General features: G+C 31.0%; 6 long non-coding RNA genes and 2 other non-coding genes across 8 annotated transcripts in view; 3 read left to right on the forward strand and 5 right to left on the reverse strand.

Moving 5' to 3' along the window:
• The window catches only part of LOC139907567 (large subunit ribosomal RNA), a 3692-nt gene extending 2010 nt beyond the window's left edge, over positions 1 to 1682 (reverse strand). Inside the window, exon 1 of the ribosomal RNA XR_011784264.1 lies at positions 1 to 1682. This exon is cut by the window's left edge and continues 2010 nt beyond it. This is a non-coding gene — a ribosomal RNA (large subunit ribosomal RNA).
• Positions 1683 to 2387: 705 nt separating this feature from the next.
• LOC121131634 (5.8S ribosomal RNA) lies at positions 2388 to 2540 on the reverse strand. Its single transcript, XR_005869130.1, has one exon. It is a non-coding gene; the product is annotated as a 5.8S ribosomal RNA (ribosomal RNA).
• A 3424-nt stretch (positions 2541 to 5964) lies between these two features.
• Positions 5965 to 8082, reverse strand: LOC121131608 (uncharacterized). The gene is made up of 4 exons (XR_005869105.2): positions 7777 to 8082; positions 6639 to 6807; positions 6431 to 6578; positions 5965 to 6221 (listed from the first exon to the last, which is right to left on the reverse strand). It is a non-coding gene; the product is annotated as an uncharacterized lncRNA (long non-coding RNA).
• LOC121131597 (uncharacterized) overlaps positions 6181 to 17500 on the forward strand; it is an 11987-nt gene continuing 667 nt past the window's right edge. Inside the window, exon 1 of the long non-coding RNA XR_005869095.2 lies at positions 6181 to 6267. This is a non-coding gene — a long non-coding RNA (uncharacterized lncRNA). The remainder of the gene's footprint in view (positions 6268 to 17500) is intronic.
• LOC121131605 (uncharacterized) lies at positions 10025 to 10844 on the reverse strand. Its single transcript, XR_005869102.2, has 2 exons — positions 10678 to 10844; positions 10025 to 10588 (listed from the first exon to the last, which is right to left on the reverse strand). It is a non-coding gene; the product is annotated as an uncharacterized lncRNA (long non-coding RNA).
• Positions 11886 to 12672, reverse strand: LOC121131609 (uncharacterized). Its single transcript, XR_005869106.2, has 2 exons — positions 12536 to 12672; positions 11886 to 12446 (listed from the first exon to the last, which is right to left on the reverse strand). It is a non-coding gene; the product is annotated as an uncharacterized lncRNA (long non-coding RNA).
• On the forward strand, positions 13183 to 13780 carry LOC121131621 (uncharacterized). Its single transcript, XR_005869117.2, has 2 exons — positions 13183 to 13288; positions 13375 to 13780. It is a non-coding gene; the product is annotated as an uncharacterized lncRNA (long non-coding RNA).
• On the forward strand, positions 14207 to 17362 carry LOC121131620 (uncharacterized). Its single transcript, XR_005869116.2, has 2 exons — positions 14207 to 17199; positions 17262 to 17362. It is a non-coding gene; the product is annotated as an uncharacterized lncRNA (long non-coding RNA).

Consider the following 17500-nt stretch of genomic DNA (forward strand, 5'->3'; position numbering starts at 1 on the left):
AACGGCTGTTCACACGAAACCTTTCTCCACATCGGTCCTCCAGGGCCTCTCTGGAGTATTTGCTACTACCACCAAGATCTGCACCAGAGGCGGCTCCAGTCAAGTTTACACTCGGAACCTTCCGCGCCACCTCTGCGACCTTCCTACTCCTTGAAACATAATCGAAAAATTAATTTCAGTGTTTCAAGGGTTGGGTATGAGTGAAACGCTTTAGCGCCATCCATTTTCAGGGCTAGTTGCTTCGGCAGGTGAGTTGTTACACACTCCTTAGCGGATTCCGACTTCCATGGCCACCGTCCTGCTGTCTTAAGCAACAACACCTTTCATGGTATCTGATGAGCGTTTACTCAGGCACTTTAACCCAACGTTTGGTTCATCCCACAGCGCCAGTTCTGCTTACCAAAAATGGCCCACTAGGTACTCCGATTCGAAAAAGTAAGGCTTCACTTAAGCAAGTCTCACTTCTCACCCATTTAAAGTTTGAGAATAAGTTGAGGACGTTTCGTCCCCAATACTTCTAATCATTCGCTTTACCGGATGAAACTCGATTACGAGCACCAGCTATCCTGAGGGAAACTTCGGAAGGAACCAGCTACTAGATAGTTCGATTAGTCTTTCGCCCCTATACCCAGCTCCGACGATCGATTTGCACGTCAGAATCGCTACGGTCCTCCATCAGGGTTTCCCCTGACTTCGACCTGGCCAGGCATAGTTCACCATCTTTCGGGTCCCAACGTGTATGCTCTTACTTCTCTGCATGAAACGAGGTCAGTGCAAAGAGTCGGGATTGCGCCTCCGGTTTTAAACAAAGGATCATCCCTGCATTTGCTTTCACTACGCCTTTAGGTTTAGTTACACCCAATGACTCGCATACATGTTAGACTCCTTGGTCCGTGTTTCAAGACGGGTCGGAGGAGCCACCGACCTACTCGCCGTTCAAAAGATCTTAAGCCGTGATAATAAATAATCACTCGTTATAACGAGCTTAAGAGATCTATCTTTCGTTTACACCATCCCCTACAAAGCTTGAGTCACAGGGCTTAAGGCAAATCCGAAGAGTTACCCTAAACTTCACCCATGGTCAAATCAGTCCATAAGGAATGGCTAACGGCGTAAAATGAACCCAAGAAGTGCAACCTATCCACCAGAAAACGATTAAAAAGCAATGTCCGGTTAAAGATCATTAAAACTCCTCAACGAATCCAGATCATAAGTATGAATCTTAGGAACATCTAACTTCGAGGTACTCCTCCGTTTACCACTAAACAGTTTCACGTACTCTTGAACTCTCTCTTCAAAGTTCTTTTCAACTTTCCTCACGGTACTTGTTTGCTATCGGTCTCGGGGTAATATTTAGCCTTATGAGGAGCTTACCTCACACTTTGAGCTGCACTTTCAAGCAACTCGACTCTAGGGAAAAGTCAGCATACTAAAGCAAACTGTCGTACGGGCCTATCACCCTCTATGAGATGCGGCCCCAGTCAAGGTGTACTTGGACAAGTTGCTAAAATATGATAAGACAATCCCGAACACTACATTCCACACTACCGAGATGGCAGGCGGTTCAGTGATGGGCTTCACCCTGTTCATTCGCCATTACTAAGGGTATCACAGTTGTTTTCTTTTCCTCCGCTTATTAATATGCTTAAATTCGGCGGGTAGTCTTACCTAATCTCAGGTCGAAAGTAAAATTGGGGGAGCACTTGATTCCTCTAAGTATACGAAATCAACACCTCGTTCAAATTCTATTTTTCAATAAGTAAAATGAAACATTCTTTAAACCAAAAATACACTTCTTTTCTAATAAAGATTTGTATTGAAGATTGAAGTTGTAAAAGTCAAATTAACACTTTATATATTTTTTTCACTCGTAAAATATTCAGTCAGCCTCTGAAGAATAAGTATCGATTTATCTTTTTTTAAAAAATAAAATGAATTCGAACTCAAAATTTTTTTTATTGGATGAAAAAATTGGAAAAAGTTAAAGAGAAGTATAACAATTAAGTTGATCCTCCTAATTGCTCCTTTTTTCTTAAGTTATTTCAATTTTATACATGCGCAATAAATAAAAAAATATGAGACGAATCATATAACTATTTTTTTTTAAAGTACAATACATCTTCAGTTGCAAAATTACGAGTTGAATGAAAAAAAATTCAATCAAGAGTTAAGTTACAACCTCCTTCAAATACTTGGATCTTTTTAGCGCAATGGAAAAAAAGTATAAGTATTTTTGGGAATGCCATTACGGATCAAAAAAACATTATTTTAAAGCCACTGGGAAAACATTTATCCCCAGGAAAAGCTCAATCCTTCATTTGAATTTGAAATTTCAAAAGATCATAATAATCTAAGTAAAATCAAATCAAAGAAGATGTCTTTGAAACCGACCCTGAGCCAGGTATAGATTGTAACAGAGTCACAATCTGCAATATGCGTTCAATATGTCGATGTTCATGTGTCCTGCAGTTCACATTCCGACTCGCAGCTAGCTGCGATCTTCATCGACCCCCGAGCCAAGTGATCCACTGCATAGCGTTGTGTTTCATATGGTTTGTTTTTCTTCGTTCATTTTCATATTAAAATTAATAATATAAAAAATAAGAAGTAAATAAGAAATATGACGGTTATACTTCATTTATTTCAATTTAAAAGAAAAAGAAAAAACGAAGCAAAAAAACAAAAACTTATTAGAACTGAAATTCGAAAAATTCAGGGAGCAAGATGAGGCGAATCCTACTTATGCAGTAAATTTCAACACTGCACCTCAACACTATTAATCATTCGAATTTTTTTTTTTGCCGATTTAACAATGACACTCAGATCATTGAAGGCTAGATTGCTTAGTTTTTCATTGAAAAAAAATAATCAATGAAGAACCTTGCTGTTTTTTGAATTTTTCATTTAATAAAAATGAAAACTCGTTAATGATCCTTCCGCAGGTTCACCTACGGAAACCTTGTTACGACTTTTACTTCCTCTAAACGCTCAAGTTTGGGAGTCTTCTCGAACAACACTGAGAGGTTGCCCTCCAGAGGTTCGATCCAAATACCTCACTAAAACGTTCAATCGGTAGTAGCGACGGGCGGTGTGTACAAAGGGCAGGGACGTAATCAACGTAAGCTTATGACTTACGCTTACTGGGAATTCCTGGTTCACGGGGAATAATTGCAAGCCCCGATCCCTACCACGAAGGGGGTTCAACGGGTTACCCGAACCTCTCGGCCAGGGAAAACACGCTGATCCCTTCAGTGTAGCGCGTGCAGCAGCCCAGAACATCTAAGGGCATCACAGACCTGTTATTGCTCAATCTCGTGTGGCTAGACGCCACCAGTCCCTCTAAGAAGAAAAGTTAACGCAAAAAAATGACGTTAACTCTATTTAGCAGGACAGAGTCTCGTTCGTTATCGGAATTAACCAGACAAATCACTCCACCAACTAAGAACGGCCATGCACCACCACCCACCGAATCGAGAAAGAGCTCTCAATCTGTCAATCCTTCCAGTGTCCGGGCCTGGTGAGATTTCCCGTGTTGAGTCAAATTAAGCCGCAGGCTCCACTCCTGGTGGTGCCCTTCCGTCAATTCCTTTAGTTTCAGCTTTGCAACCATAAAAAGCTTTGGTTTCCCGGAAGCTTCCCGCAGAGTCGTAAAAATAACTGCGGATCGCTAGCTGGCATCGTTTATGGTTAGAACTAGGGCGGATCTGAGAGTCTTTCGTTCGTTGAAAACATTCTTGGCAAATGCTTTAGTAGTTAGTCTTCAGACGGTCCAAATTTCACCTCTGTCGTCTGAATACTAATGCCCCCGACTGTCCCTATTAATCATTAAGTCGATTTCCGAAAACCAACAAAATAGAAACGACTTCCTATTTCATTATTCCATGCACTAATATTCAAGCTTTTAAAAGCCTGCTTTGAGCACTCTAATTTTTTCAAAGTAAACCCGACAGTATCCCGAGACACCCTTTGAAAGGCACCATCGAAACCTCTGTCGAAAAACGCGAGACAAGACAGCAGTTACATCAAACAAGATGAACCCCTCCTTACTCACCGAAATCCAACTACGAGCTTTTTGACCGCAACAACTTTAATATACGCTATTGGAGCTGGAATTACCGCGGCTGCTGGCACCAGACTTGCCCTCCAATTGTTCCTCGTTAAAGGATTTAAAGTGTACTCATTCCGATAACCGGGCCTCGGATGAGTCCGGCTTCGTTATTTTTCGTCACTACCTCGGTCTTCGACCATTGGGTAATTTGCGGCCTGCTGCCTCCCTTAGAAGTGGTAGCCCTGCTCCCTTAGAATGAACCCTCCCTTAGACCAGTGCATATGACGTTTCAACCAGGTAACTTTTCTTTTTAGAAAAATCTCGCCCATATCAAATACAAATATTTCAATCGATTCTATTCATTCCCCCTGATTCCCCGTTACCCGTCAAAACCACTGTGGGCGTCCTTCTTCTCTCACATATAACCTACCTTTTCTTCTTAAATATTCTTTTTCTTTTTATAGAATATATAAACCAGTATTTAATATGTTTGAGAAAATAAAGGCAGGCCCACAAGAGCGCGCCTAAATTTAAAATAGAAAATGAGAAAAAAAAAAGGGAGAAATGTATGAAAAAAAGGAATAAATATTTATATTTTATAGAAAAAACTATAATAATACTATTTATTAAATACTTAATAATTAATTAATGTACAAAAATTATTATATATATTATAAAAAATTAATATTTTAATATCTTCATCAAATTTATTTCTTTCAAATCCTTTTATTTAATAAATAATCAAAACAATAATTTAAATTAAATTAAGATCATTATAATATATTAAGAGAATTAATTTATATCAACAATATTATCCAAAAAATAACAACAACAAAACAAAAAGATATAGTACAAAAAACCAAAATAACTTGCATATGTATGGAAATATTACTATACCTCATAGAACATATGAAAGTGAGTCAATCACCACGTAAAAGAAGTGATACACAAAAAAATACCATTGATCCCAATGGTTTTAAATCGTCCCATACAAAGTAATACAGTTTTGAAATTTCCAGAATTACTGCAAATTCTAAATTTTCTGTCATATGGTTACATAATGCAAAGTTACTTTAAATGAATAAAACTACTTCTAAAAGTTGTTGATTTAAGGTAATTATTATTACGAAATGTGTCTCTAAACCAATTTGTACAAGACGAAAGAACTTATTCTAGACCAAAAGTTACAAATCACTTATAAGTGAGATGTCACAACTAATGATTACAAGCTAAATACAAATTATTTAATATTTATGTAAATTAAACAAGATAAAATAAACTTTCACTAATCTGCAACCACAATTTAATTATTTACAATAAATAATAATGTCACGTTAAATTTAATAATTAAATAGCTAAACAAGAATAACCTTGTAGTATGTCCGAGTTGTTATACATACATAATTTTAAGCAAGTCAATTTCGTTATATCAAAACAATTTAAAATAGATTTATAATACAAATAGATAATATAAAAATTAAAATATTATCTTCTAGGTCAAGGCTAATTCGGGGTAAGAATAATAAAATGAACTCTTTATTTTCAAATTTCGACGAAGACTTTCAAACTCAGTAATTAAGATGTTTTTAAAGACGATTTATTTAGATGAAAAGGTTTTATTAAAAAAGTGGGAGATTATGGGTTTGTTTTCTGAGAATGAATAACTCCCATTATACTTCTACTATCAGGAGGGAAACTATGTTCAAATTAAAAATATGATCATATTTATTCTAAATAAATGTGGAATTTATTTAGAGATACCTTAAAAAAATTGAATATTATTTTATAACAGATCGTTTTTAAATATAAACCTTTTCATTCTAATATTTCAAATTAATATTAAATATGCACACAAAAAAAATTTAACTAATAATAACCAATATAAAAGTAGAAAAAGAAACACGTGGGAGAGAAAAAAAAAAAAGAAAGAAATATTTTCATTGGCTATTATTAAATTCCTTTTAATATACTTTATTTTCATTGGCTATTAATAATTCCTTTTCATATACTTTATTTTCATTGGCTGACAAATAATCAGCTACATCTTCATGCTCAATGAGGAAAATCCAGTGTTGAATGGCCATGTTAAAAAATAAGAAACCGAAAATCAAGATGGTAACCATGACAGTGATTGAAGAATGTTTTGGAGGAGAGATAGAATATTGCCCATCTGCTACAATCACGTGTGAAAAACAAAAATACATGGTCCATTATTAAAGGTTCGTATGGCAAAATGACACATGAATATTATAGAAATAATATATATATTTTAATAAATATTGAATTAAGTTATTTTTACAACAAATAGCACAGGTGATATATGTGTTTCAATAAAAATTATAACATTTTGTATATTTTATTTATAATTGTTTAAATACTTACCATCATAAATTTCATTAAATAAGTGAATATTGACTTTGATCACAGCTTCAATCTCCGATCAATAATTTCATGTTGATTCAATTCATTATGGACTGTTCAAACTATCTCAAAATATATCTTAATAAGTCTCCTATGAGTTGTGATGAATCTGAAATACAATATATAAATAAATGTCATTTCATATTTAAATAAGATATTAAAGCCATACCCATAGGCATGATAATATAAGTATGCTTCACAATTTGTACATAGTTTGATCAGTACGTTCTCCCTGATTACTTAGAGGGAATTCAATTTATAATAGCATTCATATAACACTATTTCCAAAGGAAATCTTCAAAATTCGATAAACAAATCAAGCCAATATTAAAGCATATCTGAAATAAAACATAAAAATAAATGTCATTGTATATTAATTAATAATATGATATTTATTAAAAATATTGATAAATGGAATATTCATATCTCATGAGTTTGAATTTACTCCAACTACTATTTACAAGACCCTTTCCAAATAGACCTTTCTTTCCCTTCTTAATAATTATTTACCTTTCATAAATTTATATTTCTTTGACAGACCTTTAATCCACTTGATTGATTGTGTTTAGATATCATATATAAATATTTTTGTAGATTATTCTCATGTAGTTAGGAGAAAGTTCCAAGTCCAAAAAGAGTCCTAAGTCTTTGGTGGTTAGTTTCAAGTCTTCATTTATAAATCAAACACTTTCAATATCCGAATTTATCTAGCTCTAGCTCATTTCAAGTCTTATACATAAGTTATTTTTTTTTTTTTAGCTTCTCCATCACTTTTTATTCATACATTACTTTGGCTTACAAAATATATCACTGATTTGATTAATTTTTTTAACTTAAAGACCTCAGAACTCATAGTTGGATTGAGTTAAGAATCCAATGTTTCCTTTCTGAGTAGGCCTATTACCAAATAGGTCACGTATTAAATTTGAGTCAAATCTACTTCCTTTTAGTTCTTTTTAGTATAATGACCAATATATATTTATAAAAATATCAGTTCTTGATTTTTGACAAAGAATTGGAAAAATCTTGTTAACATATCACTGTACTAAATAAATTATAAGCTTATAGGGAACAATGCAAGAATGGGCTCATAATTTGAAATAATTTTGGGCTTTTTCTTTTATAAAGAAAGATTGATACAGACATTTATAATGTTTACTCCGTATCTGCTATCCAAACAAAATGTCTTGTTATATATAAAAAAAAACATTTTCATATTACATTTTCCAAATAGTAAGTAGGTATATAATTATATCTTAAGCATTAATATATATAATTCTATATTAAAACAGAACTTGAAACAATACCTTAATCTTCAGAAGAAACAAAACAAATACAAAGTGGACAGAAAGACGTATTAGGCATCATAAATAAATGAAGAGAAATGTCTCTAATAATGATAGGCATCAAGGAAGGAATGATATAGAATCTTGATGAGTGTATTCACTGCAGGGATGGCTCCAACGTTGCTTGAGTTAAAAATAAAGATAGTCAGTTAACAGGAAGCCTTGCTCTTGTGATTCATAGAGAGATGTCGAACTTTAAACTTATGATTGGCATAAGACAGGATAATAACTACATTCATGGTTTTTTTTTTCATTAACATGGTACACCTACAACTATGTAAGGAATAAAAAAATGAATGATAATAAATCAATAATATAATAAATGATCAATACCGGTCGAATATGTAAGATAAAATCCTTCTCCAGTCGATCATCAATACCTCTTTTAAAAAAGCTATTTCAGAGTGAGTCTGTAACCAAACGTCTTGTCCATGACCATCTTCAACACTTTCTTCCTAAAATCTTCATGTAAGAATGTTCCCAGAAATGACTTCAGTGTGTGGTTTCGGGACATTTAATATAAAGGGAGAACGGATGGATTTGAAACGTATCCTCTTTCAGTTGAAGTAGGGGAAGCATATCCTCACCGATAAATAGCTTTGAATACATGATCAGTGCCCCGTATCAAATGTAATGAGTAAATTAATATTCCACAAGGAATCCTGGATGAAGTAAATAGGTTGAAGAATAATAAACAATAGCTAGATAAATAAATACTCATTTGGTAGTTTGGCATAGTAAGGCAGAAGTACATTAAAATCTTTAATTTAGCTTGAGAAATAGATATCAACGTCAGCTAAAGGAAAGCAGATGATTGATCTACTTTATATTACGTCATCATATTTGAATATAATTCTAATTATTTCCACAGTTGGGAGTAGTACTATCCAATCATAAATGTATTAGCCTGTTACCTAAAATATTAGGAATAGTCTATTTACTGACGTCATAAATTAGATAATAACTAATGATAGACGACATTTTGGGGGCTCATAATTAATATTTTTACTGCAATTAACCTATTTACAATAAATATTTTGATGACACTTCATTAAAAGCCTTTATAAACCAAAATATACTATACTACTCCATTCAATATATTATTTATCAATTATGAAATACTATACTAATCCTCATTAATTTTATGGACTTTAGATATTATAATCTACAAAACCTACCTACTTTATAAGGTTTAGTGATTTAAAATACATATGGCTTGCATGACGTTGTAACATGAATTACTAACACAAAAATTTACATCGTATTTCCATGTCAGCTGTCGATGACTCCTTTTCTTTTCCTATAATCAGGGTTCTGAATGTTGATTAGTTGATTTAGATATTGTTCAAACTATTATTGGATAATAGTTCTTAGTCAGTAAAAATCAGCTTACTACCAACTTATTTTGGGCCTTTTATCTGTTTATTTTCGTAATAAAGGTGGCGTGATACAATATTAATTATATAATTTGTATGTATATGTATAAAATCTTTTAAAAACAACAATAAACATACTTGAGAAAATATACTTGTTCCAATTTATATAGGCCTATTCATTTATGATTCCAGTGACCACTACAGTGTAATAATGATGAAATGAAACAAATATTGTTGTTTTCACATGAAATATCGTCCAACAATATGTAATTAAAACATTAATATATTTAATTATACTCGTGAATTAGACGTGTCTTAATGTATTATATATCATAATAGCAATGACTACCTTATTATACATAGGACAACAACGTACAATACATATTAACAAGAAGGGAAGAAACAAAATGTGTGAGGGTACACAAAAGTGAATTATATTATAATTTAGAAATATATTTAATTATTAAAAAGTATAAGAACTATAATTGAATATACAAATAAAATAAAATAAACGTCATCAAACTCCAGCTTCATCCAAATTCTATAACCTACGTAGTAATTCAAAGCATAAATACAATATTAATATAAAATACAAGGTAATAGTTACTTACTAAAAACTTCTTCAACTTGATTTCATATTTCTTGTAACAAGACATTCCATTTGAAATTTAAATTATAAATAGAGTATATAATTCACAGTAATGTAGTACATTACATTTAAGGGCAAAAACCATTATTATAATAGCAACATCTTCTTCTGAGAGTTCTAATTACTATTTTATAATACAGTCAATGTTCTTAGAACAAATATAAGACTTCAATAGAACAACATCTATAATGTAGAAGATTTATTTCAATAATTTATTCAACCTGAATACAGAAATAAAATGCACATTTGCTTGATACAATATCTTTGGATTTAGACACATACAATGAGTAGTATTAATAGTAATATTTCTTTGAAAAAGAGGCCTTTATGAATGCCTTAGAGCCTTTGGAAAGATGGAGGTAGTCAACAAGGGTACATAGAAGGATGTAAGCAAGTAAAAACAGACAGGTTTCTTTCCAAAATAATACAAAAAAACACAAAGAAGAGCAGTACTGTTATTTATAATAGTGACGTCTGTGTGTTGGTTCAGCAAAATTCAAAATAAATGGAGAACAGATGAGCCTCCAGCGTGTCCTCTTTCAGTGGAAGTATGGGAGGCCTATCCGCATCTATGGAAAGCTTTGAATACAATATCAGTAATCAAGGTCAGCTGTAAATGAGCAAATCAATAGTACACAAGGGATCCCAGAGTCCATAGGCGGAAGAGTATTTAGTACTCCTTTTAAAAAGAAAGCTTTGTCAATTCCTTGATGCTCTCACACATTAGCAGAGGGACGATAACTTTTACCTATATAATTAAAAAATTTCTAAGCTATTAATTCAATAAATTAAAAAGTAATCACTAATCATATAATTTCTGTATGAAGAAATACTTACGTTAGTATCTAAGTCCTAATGATCCCAGATAAGTAGAAGGCATGATGCACACTGAGGTAAATCAGATATAACTCCTAGTTATCATGCTCCCAAAACACGTTTATTAGAATTATTTATTAATTATGAAATGAAATGCAATACTAACAATAACATATATTATTATCAACAATCTTCCTTAATTATATGGACTTTAGGTGTTATAATCAACAAAATCTACCTACTTCATACGGTTTAGTGATTTAAAATACATATGGCTTGCATGACGTTGTAACATGAATTATTAACACAAAAATTTACATCGTATTTCCCATGTCAGCTGTCGATGACTCCTTTTCTTTTCCTATAATCAGGGTTCTGAATGTTGATTAGTTGATTTAGATATTGTTCAAACTATTATTGGATAATAGTTTCTTAGTCAGGAAAAATCAGCTTACTACCAACTTATTTTGGGCCTTTTATCTGTTTATTTTCATATTAAAGGTGGCGTGATACAATTAATTATATAATTTGTATGTATATGTATAAAATCTTTTAAAAACAACAATAAACATACTTGAGAAAATAACTCGTTCCAAGTTATATAGGCCTATTTATCTATGATTCCAGTGACCACTACAGTGTAATAATGATGAAATGAAACAAATATTGTTGTTTTCACATGAAATATCGTCCAACAATATGTAATTAAAACATCAATATATTTAATTAGACGTGTCTTAATGTATTATATATCGTAATAGCAATGACTACCTTTTTATACATAGGACAACAACGTACAATACATATTAACAACATGAGTGAATTGTATAATAATTCAGAAATTTATTTAATTATTAAAAAGTGTAAGAACGATAATTGAATGCAATACAAATAATAAAATAAACGTCGTCAAACTCCAGCTTCATCCATATTCTATAACCTACGTAGTAATTCAAAGCATAAATACAATTTTAATATGAAATACAAGGTAATAGTTACTTACTAAAAACTTCTAACTTGATTTCATATTTCTTGTAACAAGACATTCCATTTGAAATTTAAATTATAAATAGAGTATATAATTCACAGTTTATATACTATAGTACATTACATTTAAGGGCAAAAGCCATTATTATAATAGCAACATCTTCTTCTGAGAGTTCTACTTACTATTTTATAATACAGTCAATGTTCTTTGACCAAATATAAGACTTCAATAAAACAACATCTATAATGTAGAAGATTTATTTCAATAATTTATTCAACCTGAATACAGAAATAAAATGCACATTTGCTTGATACAATATCTTTAGATTTAGACACATACAATGAGTAGTATTAATAGTAGTATTTCTTTGAAAAAGAGGCCTTTATGAATGCCTTAGAGCCTTTGGAAAGATGGAGGTAGTCAACAAGGGTACATAGAAGGATGTAAGCAAATAAAAACAGACAGGTTTCTTTCCAAAATAATACAAAAAAACACAAAGAAGAGCAGTACTGTTATTTATAATAGTCGTCTGTGTGTTGGTTCAGCAAAATTCAAAATAAATGGAGAACAGATGAGCCTTCAGCGTGTCCTCTTTCAGTGGAAGTATGGGAGGCCTATCCGCATCTATAGAAAGCTTTGAATACAATATCAGTGCCCAAGGTCAGCTGTAAATGAGCAAATCAATAGTACACAAGGGATCCCGGAGTCCATAAGCGGAAGAGTATTTAGTACTTTAAAAAAAAGAAAGCCTTGTCAATGCCTTGATGCCCTTACGCATTACCAGAGGGACTATAACTTTTACCTATATAATTAAAAGTTTTCTAAGCTATTAATTCAATAAATTAAAAAGTAATCACTAATCATATAATTTCTGTATGAAGAAATACTTACGTTAGTATCTAAGTCCTAATGATCCCAGATAAGTAGAAGCCATGATACACACTGAGGTAAATCAGATATAATTCCTAGTTATCATGCTCCAAAAACACGTGTATTAGAATTCATTATTAATTATGAAATGAAATGCATACTGACAATAACATATACTATTATCAAGAATCTTCCTTAATTGTATGGACTTTAGATGTTATAATCAACAAAATCTGCCTACTTTATAGGGTTTAGTGATTTAAAATACATACGGCTTGCATCACTTTGTAACATGAATTACTAACACAAAAATTTACATCGTATTTCCCTGTCAGCTGTCGATGACTCCTTTTCTTTTCCTCTCATCAGCATTCTGAATGTTGATTAGTTGATTTAGATATTTTACAAAAATATTATTGGATAATAGTTTCTTAGTCGGGAAGAATTGGCTAACTACCAACTTATTTTGGGCCTTTTTTTCTCTTTCTATTCAAAGGAAAGGTGGTGCGATATAATAAAACTAACAACGTGGTACACTTACATACAGTTATAATTTATTTATTAGCTAATTTTTTTATGACATTTATTAAGACAATATTCAAAGAATGGAAGATCTTGCAAAAAAAAAAAAAAAAAAAAATAATTAATACTGCCACCATACTTTCTAGTACAAAAGCAAAGCAAAAAGGCAGACTTTATCTTATCAATATGAGAATTCCTTGAAATGGGTACCCCATAACTTTCTTTAAGCCTTGATTTATCATTGATTGCTTGGTAAAACATAGTATTTATGTTATATAATTTTTAAATTTTTTATTAGTTTCATGTAATAATAGCTCTTATTTTTCTATAACGTGGAGAATAATTAAGATATGGCCAAATTGAAAAAAAATAGCTTAAGTTTTGATTTAGAAGACAAGTCGATAGTATTGTGATATGATCGTTAAATTATTCAAAATAGTCCTTATCAAGTTCGAAGAGATACATTTTTATAAAAGAAATCAATCGTGGAAGACTAGTATCGACTTCATATTCATAAATTTTCATTTTGTCTTTTGGCTACTAATTTGGGATGAATTATTATTAAATGGTCTCAACTCTTGAATGTCATTTTTTTAGAAACTTCTAACATGAGAAAAATGACAAAAAATAGGTGTTTGTACTTAATAGTGTTTTATTAATTACTTAAATATATAATCATGTCATTCTTTTATTTTCAATTATAGTTTAGAAAAAATATATGATAATAATAAGACTGAAGATTAATTCCTCTTAGGCTTCCACTAATTATTTATTCTTAAGAATATCCCATTGAATTTATACAGAACCCATTAGTTATATCAAGGAATGAAGTAGGATCTTGATGATGGAGGGATGGCTTTCATAGTTGCTTGATTTAATGATATAGATATGCAGTTAAAAAAATGCAAATAAAGTAGAGGAAAATGAGATAATTACAAGAAAAGATCAAGTAGTGAGAGAAAAATCCTACTATATCAGACCTCAGGATGATATGAGTCCGTCACAGCCTTCTCAATGACCATTTTCAACACTTTATTCCTTCTTCAAAAATAATGAATTATTATGTAAGTAACTAATACTGGAAATAATTAATGAAAATATATAGGTATGACAAAACTTAAAAAAGTCTGAATAATCGTCTATATTTTCAAAGTGGCATTTCCATTTTTTTTTATTTTTTTTTTTATTAGACTTCCTCAATTATGAATGTATCATATATCACTATCTAGCACTTACCATATCTGCAGTTCATTCCAATGTAGTCTTTCTATTTTTATTAATCATAATAATAGTAACTCTTATCATTCCAATTAATTACAATTTTTGCTACATAACTATTAATATGAGTGTAAATATATTCTGTAGTTAAATAAGTTATATTAATCAATTATATAATTATTCATCAAGACATATACGTCATAGCCAATTAACAAACAATAAAACATTGAATAAAAACGTGGAGAAGGGAGATTGGAATTTCCAAAATCCTTATGAGGCTTTAATTAAGTCCACTGGGTGCTCGGACCCAATCGATAGTGGCTTAACTTCACACTTCAAGTCCGATGTTGGCTTTGAAGAGGATATTGTGGTTTGAAACGCTCGGGAGACTGTTTCAGCCTCAGGTTTTGCGGCTGGTTGGGTTAGGAGTGTGGCCTGCTTGACAGCAGGAAGGGATTCAAGAACAACAGGGGAAGGCCCAACTTTATTAGTGATGGGAATTTGACAGGTCTCACATTTGAGACGAATTCTTGAGAGGAACCCTCAGAAATATACATGTCTCCAAGATGGAGCCCAATGCCATTGAGATTTTCATTTAAGCTTGCAAGGACTTCATTCCAGTCCTCCTGTTTCATAGCAAGCTTTAAAAGATCCTCCAAATCTTGGTAGTGATTCCAACGTGCCATAATGTCTATAAACGAAGAAAAGTCATATGGTGAAGGGTGCTGAGAAAGCTAAGGAGCTAACGGTGTTCCGTTGTATAAGTTTTTCCCAAATGTCAGACTCCAGAAGAAAAAAAAAACAAAACACTAAGCACTTAATAACACTAAATACACTAAAGTAGGTAAGGGAACATGAAAAATGAGAAAAAATACACGTATGTTAAGGAACATTAATTAATTATTATGTAATACTGATTATTATCTTAGTTTGGTGATTTAAGATGTAGCTATTAGCTAAGCACCCATAGCTATTACGAGGTATTTTTATTGGCAGTTTGGCATAGTAAGGCAGTGGTAGATTAAAATATTTTGTCTGCTAGTTTGAAGGGAAGTTATTTTCAACGTCAGCAATGGATAAGCAGATGATTGATTCACTTTTTATAACGTCATCATATTGGATTATAATTTCCCCAGTTGGGATTATGCATAGTTATTTTTACTCACGTCATACATTAAATTGAATTATCAATAATAACGAAACGCAAAATGAAGCGATTGCCAATAAATCTGGAAGAAATTAAAGTTACAATATCATACATTGGTTCAAATACTCTTTTGTCAGACCCTCTGCTATGGAATCGTTGAATATTTATATAATAACTGAGGAGTAATACTGGAATGAAATATATAGCGAGGAACAAAGAGACTGATCATCCTTCAATTGCATGTCTTCCATTGGATTAAGCTTGAAAGTCATTTTCTGAATTATTAAATGACTTAGTCATTATATTCAAATATTAATATTTAATAAATAAATTAAGGATATGTAAACAAGAACGATTATTTTAGTATTTATTGGCACTTAATAATATATTATGTTCCCTGACAATTGTAAAACATATTAATATGACATAAACTATTCAAATTATTTTATTATTTATCAATTGTAAATATTGTATTTATTTATGGGATTCATTGATTTAAGTTTATATTTATATTTTGTATTAATTATTTAGCCTTATAATATAATTGATTAATTTACTATTCAGTTATTATAATTATATATATTGACTACTATAGAATACTGTGGTAGTTACAAGACAACTAAGTCTAAAAACTAAAACAGTATAGTGCTTACTTTTCTTAGTGTCCACGTTTTGTTATTAAATATCTTCAACAAAAAAATTAAAAAGAATATTTTACCCAATTATAATATTTTACATGTTTTCTTAAGTAAATGATAATATTCAAAAAGATATAAAAATAATAACTAAAGAGTAAAAAAGGATTAATAATTATAATGATGATTTATTTCATTTAGAATATTGACCTTGCTTGTCTAATTGTTATTGTACAATATTTTTATTAATATTGAAAAAATTCACTACAAAAAAAAAAAAAAAAAAAAATAAGAATACGGAATACCCCAGACCATACCTTTTCTAGCACGCATTCTCTTCCTATTTCATTTACTAAAAGAAATTCATCTAAGTTTAAATATATGAATCAATACAAAATTTATAGACATAAACACTGAATTGAAATAGAATTTGATTTAAAATGTTCAAATATCTATATTTATTAAATATTTTTTGTTGAATTATATTATCAATAATATATATAATAGTTTGGGAGACTTCAACGCCGTATTTTGAGAGAAATAAAGCTATCAGAAGGTAATAAGTAGTCACAAAAACATCTAATATTCTTAAAGGGCCAGAATCTTATGGTACTAGAGTTATATAATAGGAAAAGGTACAAATTGGAGAGATATTGCTGTGCCTTTATGGATTAGTGTGTGGGAACCAAATGTAGATACAATGAAATTATATAGAATTATAAAACTAAAAGTACATTTTTCTTTTAACTAAATAAAACATTATAATGGTAACTAGATGAAGATTCCTTGAGATGGAGAATTCGTTGGATGCTTTTGAATATTCATTTTGTAATAGTTAAGCAAAAAAAGTAAAAGATTTCATGAATCCTGCATTTCTTATTTCTTCGGAAGGATGGACTTCATTTGAGAAACCACTTTCACGTCAATTTCACTATCATTTAATATATCTTTAATTGTGACTCATAGAAATGGCGAACTTATGATTGGGATAAGATCTGAAACTAAGTGAGAGAAAAATCCTTCTCCAGAACGAATGTTCCTATCGATCATCACCGAAGTAGTACCTTCTTTTAAAAACCACTATATCAGAATAGTCCTCCACGTCTTCTCGATTACCACATCAGAACACTTTCTTCCTAAGATTTCGGAAATGTTATTATTATGTAATCAGTTGATATTATTATTATTATTATTATGTAATCATTTATATTATTATTATTACTAGGTTTAGTAGTTGAAGATATAGCTATTAGCTATACCAATCATAGCTATTATGAGGCATTTCTATTGGCAGTTTGGCATACTAAAGCAGTTATTATTATTTAATCAGTTGATTATTATTATTATTATTATGTAATCAGTTGATATTATTATTCTAGGTTTAGAGGTTGAAGATATAGCTATTAGCTATACCAATCATAGCTATTATTGGCATAATAAGGCAGTAGTAGATACAAAATAATA

Source organism: Lepeophtheirus salmonis, unplaced genomic scaffold, assembly GCF_016086655.4.
Source record: "Lepeophtheirus salmonis unplaced genomic scaffold, UVic_Lsal_1.4 unplaced_contig_8809_pilon, whole genome shotgun sequence".
Taxonomy (NCBI): Eukaryota; Metazoa; Arthropoda; class Copepoda; order Siphonostomatoida; family Caligidae; genus Lepeophtheirus; species Lepeophtheirus salmonis.